Below are 22,146 nucleotides of genomic sequence, written 5' to 3' on the forward strand. Positions count from 1 at the left end.
AGAAACATAGTGACAGCAATTAGTAGTACCATGCTTTCATTGTATACAGACTTGTTTCAAATAATATTATTTACTCAGTCCCCTGCTTTTTATTCTTTCAGTTTTTAATCATAAGATTTCTTCTTTAAGAACTCATAATTGTGAGGTCTCTTTTTATAATCATTGATCTATTTTATATGTATTTTCTTCTTTTCTTTCATATCTTTTTATTATTCTTTTTTAAGTTTAATTTTTTAATTGTTTATTCTTTTATTTTCCCTATCACGTTAGGTCACAGTTATCTTCACTCTATTCCTGTCCTTTATTACTATATTGCTGTTACGCTTTTACATTACTCTTATCTCCCCCTCAAGTTTTTCATAATATCTTTCTGTCTCTGGTCCTTTGTTCTTTTTAATTTTCATAATGCATGGATCTATAGTTGATTATTGATGACCAAGACAATATATGTATTTTCTTCAATTATACTTTAGGTCCAGGGGCTGGGACTTTGGCTTAGTGGTAAAGTGCTTGCCTAGCATGCATGAAGGCCTGGGTTCGATTCCTCGGTACCACATACATAGAAAAGCTGGAAGTGGTGCTGTGGCTCATGTGGCAGAGCGCTAGCCTTGAGGAAAAGTCCAAGGACAGAGCTCAAGCTCCAGAACTGGAAAAAAGTATACTGTAGGTCCAAAGTGATTTAAATGTCATAGAGATTGAATTATGTGTTTTTTGGTCATAAAACTGTGTTCAGTGGTTATGCTAGGTTTGATTGTAAGAGCACAAAAGGAGAGAGAGAAAGAGAGAGAGAGAGAGAGAGAGAGAGAGAGAGAGAGAGAGAGAGAGAGAGAGAGAGAGAGAGCAAAAATACCTGTCTAAAATTGTGAACCTCTGTAGTCTGGGCAGCTAAAGAGCACTAGGTTGGTTATTTTTTAAAATTTTAATCTTGTATGGTATTAGTCTTTTTTTCATATATTTTTATATGGTATTAGTTTTGCTCCCATTTTCAAATGGGAAGAATAAGAAACTCAAGAAAAACAGCAAATCCAGAAATAGCATCTCCCACTCAAATTAAACAGGCAATAGAGCAGTCAATGGAAATTCTAGAGGAGAGTCCTCTAAATGCTCTACAAATGCAATTGGCAAGCATGATCAATGAAAAGTTTGAAAACATAAAGAAGGATATACGCGAACATGAGGAAGATAATTAAAACATAGTGTAGGAATTTATAGAATTCACAAACTGAAAGCTGATTGAATTCCAATAAAAATCCAATGAGAATAAAGCTTCTGAGCTAAAGGACTTCAAAGAGACCACTCAAATTGAAATCAAGGAGGTAATGAGGTCCATACATAATCTAAAACTAGAGATGCATGGCATAAAAAATTACAAATTAGGAGGAAGGGAAATGAAGAACAAAATAGAAAGTATTGGTAGCAGGTTAGGCAATGGGGAAAAGAGACTCTCTGGAGTTGAAGATAACCCCGAAGTTACAGAGAAAAACCAGAAAATGATTCAAACCAAATCTAAAAAATATGACAGATCTCATCAGGAGCTCCAAGATACAATTAGGAAGCCTAATTTAATGCTAATCAATATTGAGGAGATCCTGGAGAAGGAAGCCAATGGAATTGGAAATATATTTCAGGGAATCATTTCAAAGAACTTCCAAAATATCTAGAAGGACAGGCCCATCAAAATGCAAAAGGCATTTAGAACCCCAAACAGACCTGATCAGAAAAGGACATCCCACTGCCACATTATAATCTGTACAGGATCAATGGAGACCAAGGAAAGGATCCTAAAAATGGCCAGAGAACAATTATCTACAAAGGAAAACTAATAGAATAAGCACAGATTTCTCAGCAGAGAACATGCAAGCAAGGAGAGCTTGGAACGATGTATGCCATGCCCTAAAGACAATTAACTACCAACCAAGATAGTTGAGGGAACATTAAAAATATTCCATACCAAGTAAAAGCTGCAACATTATGTAGTGACAAAACTAGCATTACAAAATTTTTTCAGACTTTCTGCACATTGAAAATCAATGCAATCATGCTACTGACAGAGAAATGAGAATTAAAAATCATACCATCTAATTAGAGAAATAATTGATATATCACAGGCCCTAATGAAATTTTTAAAAATGGAAGGAACTGGTAAATATTTTTCAATCCTAAACCTCAATACCAATGAAATTAACTCACCAATTAAATGGCATAGATTGTCTAGTTGTATCAAAAAGCAAGATCCATTTTTCTGCAGTCTGAAGACTGCAGAGGCATATCTTGCCCCCTCTTTAAAAAATAAACATATTTTGAGAGTGAGAGGCTGGAATAAAATCTGTCAAGCTAATAGCCCCCATAAAAAGGCCAGAGTTGCCCTCCGCATACCAGACAAAATAGACTTCAAACTAAAATTAGTGAGAGTAGACAAAGAAGATTATTACATACTATTAAAGTGATGTCTCGTCCAGTAGGGTATAACAATCCTAAATATCTACACACCTAATTCCAGAGCACCCAACTTCACTAAACAAACTTTACTTACACTAAAACCACACACACACCCAACCATAGTAATTGTTGGTGATGTTAACACACCACTGTTACCTCTGGATAGATCAACCAGGTAAAAACTCAACAAAGAAACCTCAGAATTAAACAATTGCATAGACCAACTGGACGTAACAGACATCTGCAGATGTCTACCCAGCAACACCAGAATATATGTTATTTTACAGTAGCACATGGAACATTTTCTAAAATAGAACACATTTTAGGGCATAAAGAACACCTGTGCAGATTCAGAAACACTGAAATTATTCCCTACATTCTCTCAGACCACAGGGCATCATCAGCAATCACCACCATGGAAAACCCTGTAACTCATACAGATTGAGCAACACATGGATGAATCCCAAGTGGGTCATTGAGGAGATCAGAACAGAATTTCAACAGTTTATGGAATTTAACAAAAAGAAGAACACAAAATACCAGTTCCTTTAGGACAGAGCAAAGGCAGTACTCAGGGGAAAATTTATAGCTCTGAGTGCCTACATTAACAAATTGAAAAAAATCACAAGCCAATAGTGTAAAATGGTGCATCTTAAGCTCTTGGAAAAAGAGCAACAAACCAATCCCAATTGAGGTGGAAGGAAGCAAATCCTTAAAATTAAATGAATTATAGTCCAAAAAAATCAACAAAACAAGGAGTCGGTTCTTTGAAAAAATTAACAAAATCGACAGACCCTTAGCAAATCTTACCAAAAAAAAGGGAGCAAACCCAAATAAATAAAATCATGGACAAGAATGGAAATATCATGATAGAAATTAACAAGATCTAGAACATCACGAGGGAATACTTTTCAAACCTTTATGCCAAAAACTTGAGAATCTAGAAGAGATGCAAGAATTTCTAGCCAATATTTACATAAACAAACTGAACCAAGAAAATATAATCCAACTACATAGACCTGTTTTAAGTACTGAAATAGAAACTGCAATAAGATACCTCCCATCCAATAAAAGCATAGGACCTGTTGGATTCACAGCTGGACTCTATAGTGCCTTCAAAGCAGAGATCACACCAATACTCCTCAAGATCTTCAATGAAACTGGAAGCAAAGGCTCTTTGTGAAACTCATTCTATGAAGCCAGAATAACTCTAATACCAAAACCTGACAGGGACTCATTGAAGAAGAAATATAGACCCATTTCTTCAATGAATTTCGATGCAAAGCTTCTCAACAAAATACTAGCCAACCATCTTCTGCAACTCATCCAAAAATTGCACACTATGATCAAACAGGATTCATCACAGGGATGCAAAGCTGGTTCAGTATATGCAAGTTAATAAATATAATTCAATACATCAACAGGATCAAGGACAAGAATTATACGATTGTTTCAATACATGTAGAAAAGGCATTTAACAAGATACAACACCCCTTTATGCTAAAAGCTCTGGAGAAACTAGGAATCCGTGTAACATTCCTCAGTATAAAAAAAGTCTGTGTATGACAAACACAAACCTATCATTACACTGAATGGAGAAAAACTCAAGCCATTTTCTCTAAAACCAGGAAGGAGACATGGATGCCCAAAATCTCCACTCCTCTTTAACATAATTATAGAATTAGTAGCCACAGCAATAAGGCAAGAAGCAAGCATAACGTGGACCCAAATAGGAAAAGAGGAAGTGAAACTTTCACTCTTTGCAGATGACATGATCCTGTTTTTAAAGAACACTATAACCCACTCCTACGTTCCTTGGGCTTATTTGATACTTTGGTAAGGTAGCAGGGTATAAAATCAACTGCTTTCCTGTATGCCAACAACATGAGAATCAAGACAGAAATCAGGAGAGCAACTAATTTTGCAATAGCCTCACAGAAAATACTTAGGAATAAACTTAGCTAAATGAGTAAAGGAACTTTATGATTAAAACTTTAAAACCCTGAAAAAGGAAATTAAAGAGGAACTGAAGAAGTGGAAAAACCTCCCATGCTCCTGGAATAATTAACATCATGAAAATGGCAATTTTGCCAAGGGTTATCTACAAATTCAATGCAATACCCATCAATATCCCAATGTCATTCTTTAAGGGAATAGAAGAAGCATTCTAAAATTTCATATGGAATAATAAAAGACCCTGTATAGCAAAAACACTTCTTAGCAGAAAGAACAATGCAGGAGGAATATCAGTACCAAACTTAGTCTATTACAGAGCTATAGCAAGCAAAGCAGATGGTACCGGCATAAGGAAAGACCTGAGGACCAATGGAATACAACTGAAGACCCAGAAATCAACCCCGCAGAGGTATAGCCACCTAACATTGATAAGGGAGCCAAAAAATAGAATGGAAGAAAGACAGCCTCATCAACAAGTGGTGCTGGTAGAACTGGTAAAGCACTAAATTTGGATACTTCTGTGTCACCCTGCACCAGGATTAATTACAAATAGATTAAAGATCTTGAGGTAAAACCAGATACCCTGAAAACTTATAAGAAGAAATAGGGGATACACTAGGTCTCCTTGGCACAGGTCGCAACTTTCTTAATAAAGAGCCAGAAATACAACAAATTAAAGAAATTTGGGCAAATGGGACTGCATTAAAGTGCATAGCATCTGTATGGCAAAAGACATAGCTAGCAAAGTAAATAGAAAGCCCACAGAGAGGGAGAAGATATTCACTAGCCATACAACACACATAGGCCTCATATCTAAAATATATCTACAGCTAAAAAAATTGAATCTCTCTAAAGAAAATATTCAGAGAAATAATTTTCCCATTTAAAGATGGACTAAAGACTTAGAGACTTCTCTAAAGAGGAAATAAGAATGGCCTATAGACAGATGAAAAAATGCTCAATATCTCTGGCTATAAAAAAATCATGTTAAATGAAGTAAGCCAGACTCAAAGGAACATAGGCTCAATGGTTTCCCTCATTTGTCATAATCATTAGAATCCTTGGGCTTTCCTAGCAGAGATTTACAATAGAACAAAGCCTACATACATAAGGCCATATAGTATAACGCTAAATGAATGGACCTCCAGGATATAGAAAGAAAAGCCATATAATGAGTGATCGTTGTCCTTAATGTACTATGTTGTCTCTCATCTCTTTTGCTGTCCCTTGGTTATCTCATATTGTTGCAGTATTTCACCTTGTTATCTGATATATTAGATATATGCACATTTGGTTATTTGAAATTGGATAGGGAAGGGGGAGAAACAAGATGAGGGGCGGGGGTGAGGGGAGGGAAATGGGGACCAAGACATGAGAAAGGGTATCAATGTATGTGAAGTAATACACCTTCCATCTGGAGAATATAATGTGACCCTTCTATTAATTACAATAAAAATACATGGAAAAAAGAAATGCAAATCAAAACATATTTGAGATTATACCTCATTCGCATTAGAATGGCCATTATCAATGAATTTAATAACAACAGATGCTGGTGGGGATGTGGCCAGGATGGATCGCTACTACAGTATTGGTGTGATTGTAAGCTTGTTCAGCTACTCTGGAAGTCACTATGGCGATACCTCAAAAGACTAAACATAGCCAGGCTGGGTTGGTTATGACTGTTATTATAGGTACTCAGGAGGCTGATATCTGAGGATCAAGGATCAAAGCCAGCCATGGGACACAAAAGGACCTGAGACTGTTATCTCCATTCTAAGCTCTAGAAAATGGAAAGTGGGTATTGGCTCATAGTAGGGCGTTAGTCTTGAGCTGAAGAGGTCTGGGACAATGCCCAGGGCAAGTTCAAGCCACATGACCCACAAAAAAAAAAGACTAAACATAGATCTCCCCTATGACCTAGAAATTCCACAACTAGGAATTTACGCAAATATCCAGAAACCAGTACATAGTAATGACACTAGCACAACCATTGCAGCAATATTTGCCATAGCATAGATATGGAACCAACCCATATGTATCCCAGTAGATGATTGAATCAAGAAGATGTCGTGTTTATACACAACAGAATTCAATGCTGCCATCAGAAAGAATGACATTGCTTCATTTGTAGGGAAATGAAAAGAGATGGAAAAATTATATTAAGTGAAATAAGCCAAAGGAACATATGCTCAATGATTATTCTCATATTTAATAATTATTACATCTGTAGGACACTCCTAGCATTCAATTACAATAGCTCAAAACCTGTGTAAATAAAGCTATACAGGATGAGACTAAATGAAAGGATCTCTAGGGTATGGAGACAAGAGCTTTATCTTGTGTGATTGTTGTTCTTAATGTACTGTTATTTCTCTTCTCTTTTGTTGTCCTTTCTTCAAGCTCTTATTGTTACTGTGCCTGACTTTGTTACCTGGTATATTGTATATATGTTTATTTGATTATATGAAATAGGAAAGGGAAGCAGGAAAACAAGATGATTGGGAGATTGGGGGAAAATGGGGACAATATCATGAGAAGGGGTATTATTGTGTGGGAAGTTCTATGCCTAATATCTGGCAAATGTAACTGTAACTCCTCTATACATTACCTTGACAATTAAAAAATAAAATAAAATTTAAAAATTATAAAGGAAAATCATACATTTTTATTCAAATAATTGTTAACTTGATGAGAAAATCAAAATGTTAAATTATGGTTGTCAAAATGTATTCAGATCTCTTGAATTTTCTTTAGCATTTCAGATATCTTAATATGTTATTATTAATAATACCATGCAAAAGCTTTTTTTAAATAATTTTTTGTTTCCTTATCCTGGAGGTCCTTACATTTAGTGTCGTACTATTTGGCCTAATGTCTCTAGATTCTGTTCTATTGTAAATCACTGCTAGGAGAGCTCAAGGTTTCTACTGATTATGACAAATGAGGGAGACTATTGGGCCTATGTTCCTTTGAGTCTGGCTTACTTCACTTATTATGATTTTTTCTAAGTCTTTCCATTTCCTTACAAATGGGGCGATGTCATTCTTTCTGACTGCAGCGTAGAATTCCATTGTGTATAAACACCACATCTTGTTGATGCACTCATCAACTGAGGGACATCTGGGTTGGTTCCATATCTTTGCTATGGTAAACAGTGATGCAATGAACATCACTGTGCTAGTGGATTTAGTATGCCCTTAATTCTGGATGATTGGGTAAATGCCAAGTAGTGGAATTGCTGGGTTATAGGGGAGCTCTGTGTTTAGTCTTTTGAGGAACTGCCATACTGCTTTCCAGAGTGGTTGAGTGAGTTTATACTCCCACCAACAATATAGTAGTGATCCCTCCTGGCCACATCCCCTCCAGCATCTGTTGTTATTAGATTTCTTGATCCTGGCCATTCTAACTGGAGTGAGGTGGAATCTTAGAGTTGTTTTGATTTGCATTTCTTTTATGACCAGAGATGTCAAGCATTTCTTCATGTGTCTATAGGCCATCTTTATTTCTTCTTCAGAGAAGACTCTCTTTAAGTCTTTGGCCCATCTTTTAATGGGATGGTTGATACTTTGGAGTTTTGTTTTGGAGTGATTCAATTTTCTGAGCTGTTGATATAGTTTAGATATGAGGTCTTTGTCCATTTTATGGTTAGTGAAGATCTTCTCCAATTCTGTAGGCTTTCTAATTAATTTACTAGCTATGTCCTTTGCCTTACAGAAGATCTGCAGTTTAATGCAGTCCCACTTATCCAGCCTTTCTCTGATCTGTTGTGTTTCTTGGTCCTTATTGAGAAAGTTTCGACCTGTGCCAAGGAGGCCTAGAGTATCTCCAATTTCTTTTGTAAAGTTTTCAGTGTATCTGTTTTTACCTCTAGGTATTTGATCCATTTGGAATTAATCCTGGTGCAGGGTGACATAGAAGGATTCAAACTTTAGTTTTCTGTTGGTGCTTAACCAGTTCTGCCAGCACCACTTGTTGAAGAGGCTGTCTTTCTTCCATTCTATTTTTCTGCCTCCCTTGTCAAAAATTAGGTGGCCATATGTCTGTGGTTTAATATCTGGGTCCTCAGTTCTATTCCATTGGTCTTTAGGCCTGTTCTCGTGCCAGTGCCAAGCTGTTTTGTTTTTTGTAACTGTGTAACAGAGTCTAAAGTTTGGTATTAAAATTCCTCCTGTGCTGTTCTTTCTGCTAAGAAGTGTTTTTGCTCTTTGAAATTTGATTTTTTTTTTACCTTTGTTGCGTATTTACCTGCTCTCTGCCCTCCTGACAATTATTGAGGTCCAGATTTCCTGTATAAGTCTTAGAGCTAAGATCAGTAATAAAGTCATATTAGTGAAAGTTAGAACCTAGAATTAAAAGTTCTCTATGGTATGACAGGCTGAGTATGTCACCTGCTTCAGCTACCATGATAAAATTAATAGCTGAGTAACTATTAAGGCTTTGTCTAAAATAAGCTTAATTTTATTTATTTATTTATTTATTTATTTATTTATTTATTTATTTATTTATTTATGTATTTGTCAGTCATTCGGCTTGAACTCAGGTACTGGATATGTCTCCAGAACTCCTTGCTTAAGGCTAGTGCTCTCTCACTTTGAGCCACTGCTCCACTTCTAGGTTTTGAGTACTTAGTTGGAGATAAGGTTCTCATGAGGATTTTCTGCCTGGACTGGCTTGAACTACAGTCCTCAGATTTCAGCCTTCCAATTAGCTAGGTTTGCATGCCTGGGCTAAAATAAATTAACAATGCATGTCATGCATATTACTTGTGGTAAATAAATATAAATGCTGATTATAGTCATATAGGATAAATACCAATATAATCTAATGATATCAAGGAATTGACATTTTGGAAGAATAGCATACTTTATATAGCCTGAAGTTTCTATAGAATCTCTAGGTCTTGGGCAATATTTTGACATGCAATACAGAGTATCAAGAAGAGAGTTTGACAAGAAAGATATGATCATGTTCACTGGTGTTGAAAAACACAAGGATATTATAATAATAGTACTAAAGCTGCACAGACAGAGAAAACAAACAAAAAAGGAAAATCCTTGCTGTAAGTCCTAAATGATAATATATAAGAAGAAAAATGTTCTTTCTTTTCATATTTTGAATTGGGCACTTTATTAACACTGAAGAAAAAAAGTCAGGGATAATTTGTATTTTATTTAAATTCATCTGTTCTATGTTCTGATCTCTGATCTAAATAAAAGTGCTGTTTACTAGTAGTTTTCATTTAGTTCAGATAACTTATGGGAAAAGTCTTTTTGAACTTTCTAGCGTTGATACCATGGTACATTTTATTTTTCTTTTTTAAAACAATTTTAATGAAATTATTTTTATTGTGATTAATAGGATTACATTATATTCACCACATAGAAAGTGCATAACTTCACAAACATTGATACCCTTTTTTATGACATGGTCCCCATTTCCCTCCCACTCTCCCTCCACTTATCTTGGTTTCTCCCCTTTCCTATCCAATTCAAATAACCAATTAAGCACATATAAAATATATCAGATAACAAGGTGAAAAATTGTAACAATATGAGATAACCAAGGGATGGCAAAAGAGATGAGCAATAACATAGTACATTAAAGACAACAGTCACTATATGGCTTTTGTTTCCTTATGTTGGAGATCCTTACATTTAGTGTCGTACTATTTGGCCTATTGTCTCTAGATTTTGTTCTATTGTAAAAAAAAAAACCTGAAAAAGGAAATTAAAGCAGAACTGAGGAAATGGAAAAACCTCCCATGCTCCTGGATTGGAAGAATCAATATCGTGAAAATGACAATCTTGCCAATGGCTTTCTACAAATTCAGTGCAATACCTGTCAATATCCCAATGTCATTCTTTAAAGAAATAGAAGAGGCAATCCAAAATTTCATATGGAATAATAAAAGACCCTGTATAGCAAAAACACTTCTTAGCAGAAAGAACAGTGCAGGAGGAATTTCAATACCAAACTTTAGACTCCATTACAGAGTTATAAAAATCAAAACAGCTTGGCACTGGCACAAGAACAGGCCTGAAGACCAATGGAATAGAACTGTGGACCCAGATATTAACCCACAGACCTATGGCCACCTACTCTTTGATATTGGAGCCAAAAAAATAGAATGGAAGAAAGACAGTCTCTTCAGCAAGTGGTGCTGGCCGAACTGGTTAAGCACCAACAGAAAACTAAAGTTGGATCCTTCTTTGTCACCCTGCACTTTAATTAATTCCAAATGGATCAAAGACCTCAAGGTAAAAGCTGACACACTGAAAACTTTACAAGAAGGAATAGGAGACACACTAGGCCTCCTTGGAACAGGTCGAAACTTTCTCAATAAGGACCAAAAACACAACAAATCATTTTATTTTTCTTATAATAGATTAGAATCTCAATGAAAGCCTAGAAGATATCATTGTTTGTTCTTTGCTTAAAATTATTTTCCTTTTAGTGTTCTCTAGTTTTGTGGGCATAGGTTATGAGATCACTGAAAATATAAAATGTATATAGCCTTGAGCTCTTTTGATAATATATATAAATGGATAATCAAATTCTTAAGTCATTTATTAATAGCAATTTTGTTAGGGAGCCTGTTATTGGCACAGTGCCCTAGCATACAATATATATGAGCAATAAAATATATACATACAAGATTTTAGTATCCACTCAAAAGTGAACAAGCGATTTTGCTTCAAGAAATACAGAGAATATTTTTCAAATATTTGTTAAACAAAGCTGTATCTAATTTTGTTTTGGCTTTCTGAATCGTTAGCTGCTTTACTTTGAATTATGGATTCAAAATTTGAATAAAAATGTATCTCAGCCTCACAGACATTTATAGAGACTGAGAGAGAAGGATCAGACATTGCAATGTGTTAAAAATACCAGAACGGGTCCTCAACTTCATCTTCATAAAGAACATAGATAATGGCTAACAAACATAAACATATCCCTAGAAAGACAACTAAATTAGCACAATGAGGATTGAAAGACCTTACACATGTTTCTTTAGTTCCTCTTCTCAAGGTAGTTGGAGACAATGAGAATTTGAAAGATTTCTCCCTATCCAGTATTTGTCAATACTGTCCTACATCGGGATCCTTTTCCAGAACTCCTATGAATGTCTCCTGGAAATACACAATCTCCTCATCACACTCGTACACTGTAAAAGAGGCCTACATGTTGTGGATTAACTGCAATTCTTTATGGACTTGAGGACCACAGAAGGTATGGGAATGCTTTTTTATGATTTGGAGAGTCTTATCCATTTTTGACAGACGTTAAGTCAGGTGGCACTATGCTCAGTGGCTTCTAAGTTTACAAAAGGAAGGGTTCATATGGATACTTTGGAGATCATTGCTGGCTGTGAGAATTTGTTCCTCCTTAGTGTACCACAAAATATATTGTTGTTCTTGGGTGTTGGGGATACAAACACTGTAAGTGGCATGAGGCCTCACTTCTATATATTTCTCATCATTTCTCATCCTCCAAGTGGAGCATCTGCGGTCATGTGAGGGAAATTGTGGGAAGCTTGGCATGGATAGACCACATGCCCATCATGGTCAGGAACATTATATCATTGCAGGCTGTCTGGCATGGCTACCTTCTTCTGCCTGTTCTTAGGAGTTAATGCATTTATTTGTCTGTTTGTTTACTTTGCCCCACGCATCAGTTTGTTCATTTTTATCTAGCACCAAGGGTGAGAAGGTTCTCAGTACTTCACTTGCTTAAATCTTACACACCAACACTCATTTACTAGCCTCTTCAGTACTCATATAACAATTACTGTGCAAAATCTGATTTTTGTCCTAGATCTTCTGGTAGGCACTACATGTCACGTGGATGTAGCTTTGCCTTTTCATCCATTCTTGCTAGAATATAGGGAGTGGAATCCTAGAAAGTGATGAGGTAGCTGACCTCTCATAGATTCTTCACTGGGATTCTGGGAGTCTATGAGCGGTAGGAGAAGGTCTAAATTCTTAATATTGCATCTTTTTGTGTCGTTGAATCTAAAATGGATATCATATAGATAGGAATATTTTTATGTTTTCAATCTGCATTATGATTGATAAGATGTAGCCATTTAATTTTGAAAATGATTACTGATGAAGAAGAAATTATTTTGCCACTTGATTACGTTTTTCATATCTTTTAATGTTTTTGTGAATACATTTCCCAATAAGTCTCACTTTTATATTTTATTTTTATTGGCAATATGGCGGATGGCGAGGAGCTGGAGAAGAAAAGAAGGAAAATAGAGGAGCTGCTGGTTGAGAAAATGGCTGTTGATGGTGGGTGTGGGGACACTGGAGACTGGGAAGGTCGCTGGAACCATGTAAAGAAGTTCCTCGAGCGATCTGGACCCTTCACACACCTTGATTTCGAACCGAGCACTGAATCTCTCCAGTTTTTGTTAGATACATGTAAAGTTCTAGTCATTGGAGCTGGCGGCTTAGGATGTGAGCTCCTAAAAAACCTGGCATTATCTGGTTTTAGACAGATTCATATTATAGACATGGACACTATAGATGTTTCCAATCTAAATAGACAGTTTTTATTTAGGCCTAAAGACGTTGGAAGACCTAAGGCTGAAGTTGCTGCATAATTTCTAAATGACAGAGTTCCTAATTTTAATGTAGTTCCGTATTTCAACAAGATTCAAGATTTTAATGACATTTTTTATCGACAATTTCATATTATTGTGTGTGGATTGGACTCTATCATAGCCAGACAATGGATAAATGGCATGCTGATATCGCTGCTAAATTATGAAGATGGTGTGTTAGATCCAAGCTCTATTGTCCCTTTGATAGATGGGGGGACGGGAGGTTTTAAAGGAAATGCTCAGGTGATTTTACCTGGGATGACTGCTTGTATTGAGTGTACACTGGAACTTTATCCACTACAGGCTAATTTCCACAATGGCAAGTTATTTTGTTTTCCTTATTTCCATTTTTCAATATTTACTTTCTGGTTGCTATAGACATTGTATGTAACACCCTACTTTTTTTCTTTAAAGTTCAGTTTCAATTTATACTTTGTAAACAGATGCAGGAAAAACACATAGGCTTATTCAATTTAACAACCTACTTTCTATCAACCTTTTTTTGACTAATGTAAACTTCACTTATCCTCAGTGATAAACAAATTGTGTGTTCTTTCTCATTCGTTTACATTTTTCCATGGAAGCACAGTTTATATATAGTAATCTCAGTAGCATATACAACTATTTCATGCATTCAGCTTTAAACCTGTAGGAAACAAGGGATAAAGATAAAAACTAAATGTACAATAATTGCCTTTTATATTTTTTCTTGTGTTGGCCTTTATTTTTCACATGGTACTGAGTTGCTTTTACTCTCTTTTAATTTCTACCTGATGCTTTTTTGTATTTCATGTAGAGCATTTCTTATAATACAGACTCCCACAGTTTGTTTTCGCTTTTCACTATTTTATTAATGTTGTGCTTATAAAATTTAATTTTAAGTAATTTGAACAATGGTTCACAAAGCACCAAGACTTACCAATGAATGCTTGTGAGCTACTTTGAAAGAGTTCCAGCATGCATCTCTGTTAACATTATTATAGCATACATTTATTTTTGGATTATATCATATCTCATTATCCAAGCAATACCATAATTCTTCTCTGTAGATAATTTGTGTTTTAAGTGAATTTATTCCAGTTAGGATAATGTGATATGTTTCCAGTTGTTTTTGATATTTTGATAGATATGTTCCTGATAGCAGTATTCTTACCCTTGGGTAAATAATAATACTTCCTTTTATAATGAAATGATTCTGCTATTTCTAATCAGGACTTTTCCTTGGCACATGAGAATTTCAGTGGTACCCTAAGTTTTGCTTCAATATTTTGCTAAACATACTGAGTTCTTTTGAACATAATACTGTCCTTTCTACCTTTGATGAACCTTATATCATCCAGTAGCACTTTGTTAAATTTTTCTATTCTTTTTAAAATATTTTTATTGTAATTAATAAAAGGGTTACATGATATTTGCCAGATAGAAGGTGCATTAATTCGCATATATTGATACCCTTTCACATGCCTTGGTCCCCATTACCTTCCCCCACCCCCCATTTTGGTTTTCCCCCCTTCCCTATCCAATTTCAAATAACCAAATACAAATATATCAGATAACAAAGTGAGATACTGTACAAATATGAGATAACCAAGGGACAGCAAAAGAGATGAGAGATAACATAGTACATTAAGGACAACAATCATTCATTATATGGCTTTTGTTTCAATATTAAGTAGTTAAAATGTACCTCAGTTAAATTTTCACTTAACATAATATTTGAGTAAGTATGTAATATATTTTAGGATTGCCGTATTTGCTATGCCAAAATAGTATCAGTTTCTTGTAGTTAATTCATTGTATTCTTGCTTGGAAAATAGTTTTCCTTGAATTTTAAAATAAAATTTCTTATCTGTTTTATAAAATCTTCAGCTTCAGAACAATTGAAATGAAATTAAGCTATTCATTCTACACTGTTCATACTTTCAGTGAAATGTTTTAATAGAAAAAAATGAACTGAATTTGAAACAGTAGCAATCAATTCTTGGATATGCGAAGCCTACTGGTTGAACTGTTTTCTTTGAGTTGTGGCCAGGGTATACATTGCTTACAATTCTGAAGACAGGTATTTTCTTCCTTTTTAATAAGAAATGCCAGTTTACAGAAGCAGTGACTATTTAGGAAGTATTTGACCTTTTCAATGATTGCCATTATGTGTTTCCAAAGGTTTCCCCTATGATGTCAAAAAATTAGCATTGTATTGAATAACATGCTTTCTTTTCCAAACATTATGACATGACCTTTAAATAAAATGCTTGTTTTAAAAATAAATATTTTTCATTTATCCAGCGTATACACTGAATGTTTTATAGTTGTCAAGTACTATGCTAAATCTTTCCACACTGATCACTTTGCAATTTTCAAAAACAAATTAAGAGAAAACTAAGGCTTGGAATGGTTTTGTAACCTATTTAAAAACATGCATTTAGTAAAAAGCAGAGGAATTACATGAACATATTATATGAACACTTAAATTTTTCTCACCATTTTCCTCATAAAAATCGATCCTAGCTGGGTGCTGGTGGCTCATACTTGTAAACTCAGGCTACACTTGATACTGATATTTGGAGGTTCATAGTTCCAAGCAAACCCTGATAGGAAAATCTGAGGGATTCACTCTCCAAAATAAGCAATAAATAGAGAAATATTTCAAGTAGAGTGCCATGTACTTTGGGAGTGCAAGACTGAGTTCAAGTACTAGTACTATAAAAAACAGACAAAATCTATCCCAACTGTAACAAAATATTTTAATGCAATGTTATTTATAAGAAGTAACAGTAATATAAGAATCTTTAATCCAAGTTCTGTCAATCAAAGAACACTTATCTATTGGGTCATCCATTGGTTGCTGTTGTTTTTGTTGTCAGATAAGGAGTGTCCTATAGAGTGTAAAATATTTAATAGAATCTTTAGTGTGAGGTACCACTGAAAAGATTCAACCATTTTCAACTGTGATAACTAAAAGCTTTTGAGATGTGCTTAATATCCCTGAAGAGGAAAAAAATTAGATGCCTTCACTGAGGGTACTGTTGTTCTAGACACCAAATGCCACATTTCCCCTTTATCATTAAACTTATTACCAAGTTTATGGTTCTCAGTGGCCTAATAAAATAAAAAACCCATTATAAATGCATTTCTTTTCATAGCTGTTATTATCACAAAACCTAGAAAAAGGTCATTTTTATATTACTTTATACTCCTGACTGAACTTTTAAGCTAAAATAAATTTGATTAATTATAAGTATTTTTAACATTTAATATCCTTTAATTACAATGTCTTATTATTGTGACACAATTTGAGTTTCTTCAGAAAAAGTAAAATATAGTCATGTTCTTGTAAGTTAACAAATGTAATCTTAAGCAAAGGTTATGTACTGTTGATGTTTTTATCAAAAATGGAATCTGAGAGGAAGTATGTAGAATATTTTGGCTTTCAAAATCACTTGAAGTTCACTATGTAATGTTATTCCATAAATTGAAATAGTATGCTATTCTATGAGATATCGATTCAAATATAACAAGATATAAAGTAATTGAATGTGTACTAAAGTCTGCCTGGGTATTACCATTATTGTTTTTTCTTTTTATTGTCTTACTACATTTTTTTGAGTTTTTTTGTGATTAATAGAAGGGTTACATTATATTCACCAGACAAAAGGTGCATAACTTCACAAACATTGATACTCTTTCTCATCTCATGACATGGCCCCCATTTCCCTCCCACCCTCCCCCTGCTTGTCTTTCCCCCCTTCCTATCCAATTTCAAATAATCAGTTAAGCACTTATAAAATATATCAGATAGCAAGGTGAAATATTGTAACAATATGAGATATCCAAGGGATGGCAAAAACATGAGAGATAACATACAATTTTGCCGAGGGCTATCTACAAATTCAACGCAATACCCATCAATATCCCAATGTCATTCTTTGAAGAAATGAAGAAGCAATCCAAAATTTCATATGGAATAATAAAAGACTATGTATAGCAAAGTCACTTCTTAGCAGAAAGAACAGTGCAGGAGGAATTTCAGTCCAAACTTTAGACTCTATTACAGAGCTATTGCAAGCAAAACAGCTTGATACTTGCAAAAGAACAGGCCTGAGGTCAAATGGAATAGAATTGAAGACACAGAAATCAACCAGCAGACCTATGGCCACCTATTTGTTGATAACGGAGCCAAAAAAATGGAATGGAAGAAAGACAGCCTCTTCAAGTGGTGCTGGCTGAACTGGTTAAGCACCAACAGAAAACGAAATTTGGATCCTTCTATGTCACCCTGCACCAGGATTAATTCCAAATGGATCAAATACCTAGAGGTAAAAACAGATACACTGAAAACTTTACAAAAGAAATTGGAGATACTCTAGGCCTCCTTGGCACAGGTCGAAACTTTCTCAATAAGGACCAAGAAACACAACAGATCAGAGAAAGGCTGGATAAGTGGGACTGCATTAAACTGCAGACCTGTAAGGCAAAGGATATAGCTACTAAATTAATTAGGAAGCCTACAGAATTGGAGAAGTTCTTCACTAACCACACAATGGACAAAGGCCTCATATCTAAACTACATCAACAGCTCAGAAAATTGAATCACTCCAAAACAAATCTCCAATGTATCAACCATCCCATTAAAAGATGGGCCAAAGACTTAAAGAGAGTCTTCTCTGAAGAAGAAGTAAAGATGGCCTATAGACACATGAAGAAATGCTTGACATCTCTGGTCATAAAGAAATGCAAATCAAAACAACTCTAAGATTCCACCTCACTCCAGTTAGAATGGCCAGGATCAAGAAAGCTAATAACAACAGATGCTGGAGGGGATGTGGCCAGGAGGGATCACTACTATATTGTTGGTGGGAGTATAAACTCACTCAACCACTCTGGAAAGCAGTATGGCAGTTCCTCAAAAGACTAAACACAGAGCTCCCCTATGACCCAGCAATTCCACTACTTGGCATTTACCCAATCATCCAGAAATAAGGACATACTAAATCCACTAGCACAGTGAGGTTCATTGCAGCACTGTTTACCATAGCAAAGATATGGAACCAACCCAGATGTCCCTCAGTTGATGAGTGCATCAACAAGATGTGGTGTTTATACACAATGGAATTCTACGCTGCAGTCAGAAAGAATGACATCGCCCCATTTGTAAGGAAATGGAAAGACTTAGAAAAAATCATATTAAGTGAAGTAAGCCAGACTCAAAGGAACACAGGCCCAATAGTCTCCCTCATTTGTCATAATCAGTAGAAACCTTGAGCTCTCCTAGCAGAGATTTACAATAGAACAAAATCTCGAGACATTAGGCCAATAGTATGACACTAAATGTAAGGACCTCCAGGATAAGGAAACAAAAGCCATATAATAAATGACTGTTGTTCTTAATGTACAATTATTTTTTTAAATTTTTTATTGTAAAAGTGATGTACAGAGGGGTTACAGCTACAGTTACATAAGTAAGATAATGAGTACGTTTGTTTTTCAATAGTATTACCCATTCCCTCATTTCCTCCTGGTTTCGGTCCCCCTGGCTCCAAGTTTCCCCCAGTTGTCAAGTTCATTTCTTACATAGTGTCTTGTGAGGATCACTCTTGTATTGGTTCACCTTTTGTCCTTTTTCATAACATTTCTGTGATCCCACTTCCCATCCCCAAATGAGATAAATATATAGAATACAAAGGGTATGAAAGCCAAAAACATGGACAACAGAGGGCAATCCAAAGAGTGGGTTGGGGAAAAGAAAACAATAGAAAAAGAAAGAAGCTTTTAGAACCCCAAACAGACCTGACCAGAAAAGAACATCTCACCGCCACATCGTAATCCGAACTGGATCAGTAGAAACCAAAAAAAGGATCCTAAAGGCAGCCAGGGAAAAGGGTTCAGTAACCTATAAAGGAAAACCAATCAGAATAACCCGATTACTCAGCAGAGACCATGCAAGCAAGAAGTGACTGGAAGCATATATGTCATGCCCTTAAGTCAAATAACTACCAACCAAGAATACTGTACCCAGCTAAGCTCTCATTCATAACTGAGGGAACAATAAAAACATTCCATTCCAGGGAAAAACTGCAACAATATGTCGCAACAAAACCAACACTACAGAGAATTCTGAAAGATGTTCTATACATAGAAAACCAAAATAAATGCAATATAGGGAAAGAAATGGCACCTAAACAGCATACCACCTAAGGACCACAAGAACTGTCAAGACACAGGCCCAAATAAAAGCTTTTAAAAATGGTAGGACCTAATAAATATCTCTCAATCCTAACTCTCAATATCAATGGACTCAACTCTCCAATTAAACAGCATAGGCTGTCTAGTTGGATCAAAAAGCAAGAGCCATCGTTCTGCTGTCTTCAAGAGACACATCTTACCCCAAAAAACAAGCATCTTTTGAAAGTGAGAGGTTGGAATAAACTCTATCAAGCTAACGGCCCCCATAAACAGGCTGGAGTTGCCATCCTCATATCAGATAAAATAGACTTCAAACCAAAATTAGTAAGAAAAGACAAAGAAGGTTACTACATACTACTCCAGGAAGACATAACGATCCTAAATATTTACACACCCAATCCCGGAGCTCCAAACTTCATCAAGCAGAACTGGTTAAGCACCTGCAGAAAACTAAAGCTGGATCCTTCTTTGTCACCTTGCACTAGAATTAACTCCAAATGGATCAAAGACCTGGAGGTAAAAGCTGACACACTGAAAACTCTACAGGAAGGAATAGGAGATACACTAGGCCTCCTTGGCACAGGTCGAAACTTTCTTAATAAGGACCAAGAATCACAACAAATCAGAGAAAGGCTGGATAAGTGGGACTGCATTAAACTGCAGAGCTTTTGTATGGCAAAGGACATAGCTAGTAAACTAATCAGGAAGCCTACAGAGTGGGAGAAGATCTTCACCAACCAAACAACGGACAAAGGCCTCATATCTAAAATATATCAACAACTCAAAAAATTGAATCACTCCAAAACTAACCTCCAAAGTAACAACCATCCCATTAAAAAATGGGCCAAAGTCTTAAAGAGAGTCTTCTCTGAAGAAGAAACAAAAATGGCCTATAGACACATGAAGAAATGCTCAACATCTCTGGTCATAAAAGAAATGCAAATCAAAACAACTCTAAGATTCCACCTCACTCCAGCTAGAATGGCCAGGATCAGGAAAACGAATGACAACAGATGCTGGAGGGGATGTGGCCAGGAGGGATCACTACTACACTGTTGGTGGGAGTGCAAACTCGTTCAACCACTATGGAAAGCAGTGTGGCAGTGCCTCAAAAGGCTAAACATAGAACTCCCCTATGACCCAGCAATTCCACTACTTGGCATTTACCCAACCACCCAGAAACAAGGACATACTAAACCCACTAGCACAACAATGTTCATTGCAGCACTATTCACCATAGCAAAGATATGGAACCAACCTAGATGTCCCTCAGTTGATGAGTGGATCAACAAGTTGTGGTATTTGTACACAATGGAATTCTATGCTGCAGTCAGAAAGAATGACATCGCCCCATTTGTTAGCAAATGGAAAGACTTAGAAAAAATCATATTAAGTGAAGTAAGCCAGACTCAAAGGAACTTAGGCTCAATGGTTTCCCTCATTCTTCATAATCAGTAGAAACCTTGGGCTCTACTAGCAGAGATTTGCAATAGAGCAAAATCTTGATACATAAGGACATATAATGTGAAGCTAATTGAAAGGACCTCCAGGATATTGAAACAAAAGCCATATAATGAATGATTGTTGTCCTTAATGTACTATGTTGTCTCTCATCTCCTTTGCTGTCCCTTGGTTATCTCATATTGGTATAGTATCTCACTTTGTTATCTGATATATTGAATTTATTTGTATTTGGATATTTGAAATTTGATAGGGAAGGGGGGAAAACCAAGACGGGTGGGGGGTGTGGGGGGAGGAGGGAAACGGGTACCAAGACATGTGAAAGGGTATCAATGTATGTGAATTAATGCACCTTCTATCTGGCAAATATCATGTAACCCTTTTACTAATTACAATAAAAAAAACTGCATACCGTACACTAAGAAGAAAACAAAACAAAACAAAAAACCCTCTTATTTACATATCTTGTAGTTCATTTTGATTAGTATCATTTTGTAAGATCATATGTACATAACTATTGAAGTGTTATGCTCCTCTGCTAAAACAATCCTAGACATGTACTAATTATTACAAATGAGGGAAACATCCTATGTTTCTTTGGGTGTGGCTTACTTCACTTAATATGATTTTTACTAAATTCCTCAGTATGTAAGAATCTTATTTAGGTTTGTCATATACTAATCTTAATTTCAATTCACAGAGTAGTTCAACTCTCTAATCTCTCTAGCTATGCTTTGGAAGTTATTATCATTTTAACATTTAGCAGATAAATCCTTTGACCTAAGGAGAACAGTCTGCTTACAGTTTTCCAAATATATCTAAGAAAATTTCATATTGTTGTCAAGGGAGATAAATCACTGGACTAAATGATAACTCAATTCCTATGAAGCACAGTATATACTATCTTTTACTCATGTTTACTACATGTTTCATTTTTATTGACACAAGTACATTTCTAGTGATATGGTACACAGAGACACTTCATTTGCTTTCTAATTTATACATTAAAGCTAAAAAGGTTGTTGTGCTGAATTAAGATACCATTAATACTGTACTTTTGAAGTATTAGCTTTGTGGAAAAATAGTCACACTTGAATGTCTCAAAGCTATGCCACTGGAGAATGTAGCCACTTTTCTTACCAGTCCTTGTCTGGAAAGCTTCATTGAATTTTGCTAGTAATCTTACTTATTCCCTATCACTATGCCATTATTCTCTTCCCAAGTAAATCATATTTATGAAACACTAGAACAAATAAATAAACTGTGTGTTTATTGTGTTTACTCAACACTGATGGTTCCTTTCCAAATTGCATGGCTCAGCTCTGACTGCTGTTCAAGCAGTGCCATGGTGCCTTCCAAACTGCCCTGCCAACATGTTTGTCTTTGCATACATTTTTTTTCTTTGAAAATTGGAGAATAGCAATTAGGCAATTCCAGGTGGTGTGGTTACAAGAACATAATCACATCTTGAAGCCATTAGAAGCTTCATAAGCACA

At 35.6% G+C, this 22,146-nt stretch overlaps 1 pseudogene; it reads left to right on the forward strand.

Annotated features, from left to right (window-relative positions):
* Nucleotides 1-12,616: 12,616 nt before the first annotated feature.
* LOC150041461 (NEDD8-activating enzyme E1 catalytic subunit pseudogene) overlaps nucleotides 12,617-22,146 on the forward strand; it is a 30,683-nt pseudogene continuing 21,153 nt past the window's right edge.

The sequence above is a fragment of the Megascapheus bottae genome, chromosome X, assembly GCF_031878675.1.
Source record: "Megascapheus bottae isolate mThoBot1 chromosome X, mThoBot2.hap1, whole genome shotgun sequence".
NCBI lineage: Eukaryota > Metazoa > Chordata > Mammalia > Rodentia > Geomyidae > Megascapheus > Megascapheus bottae.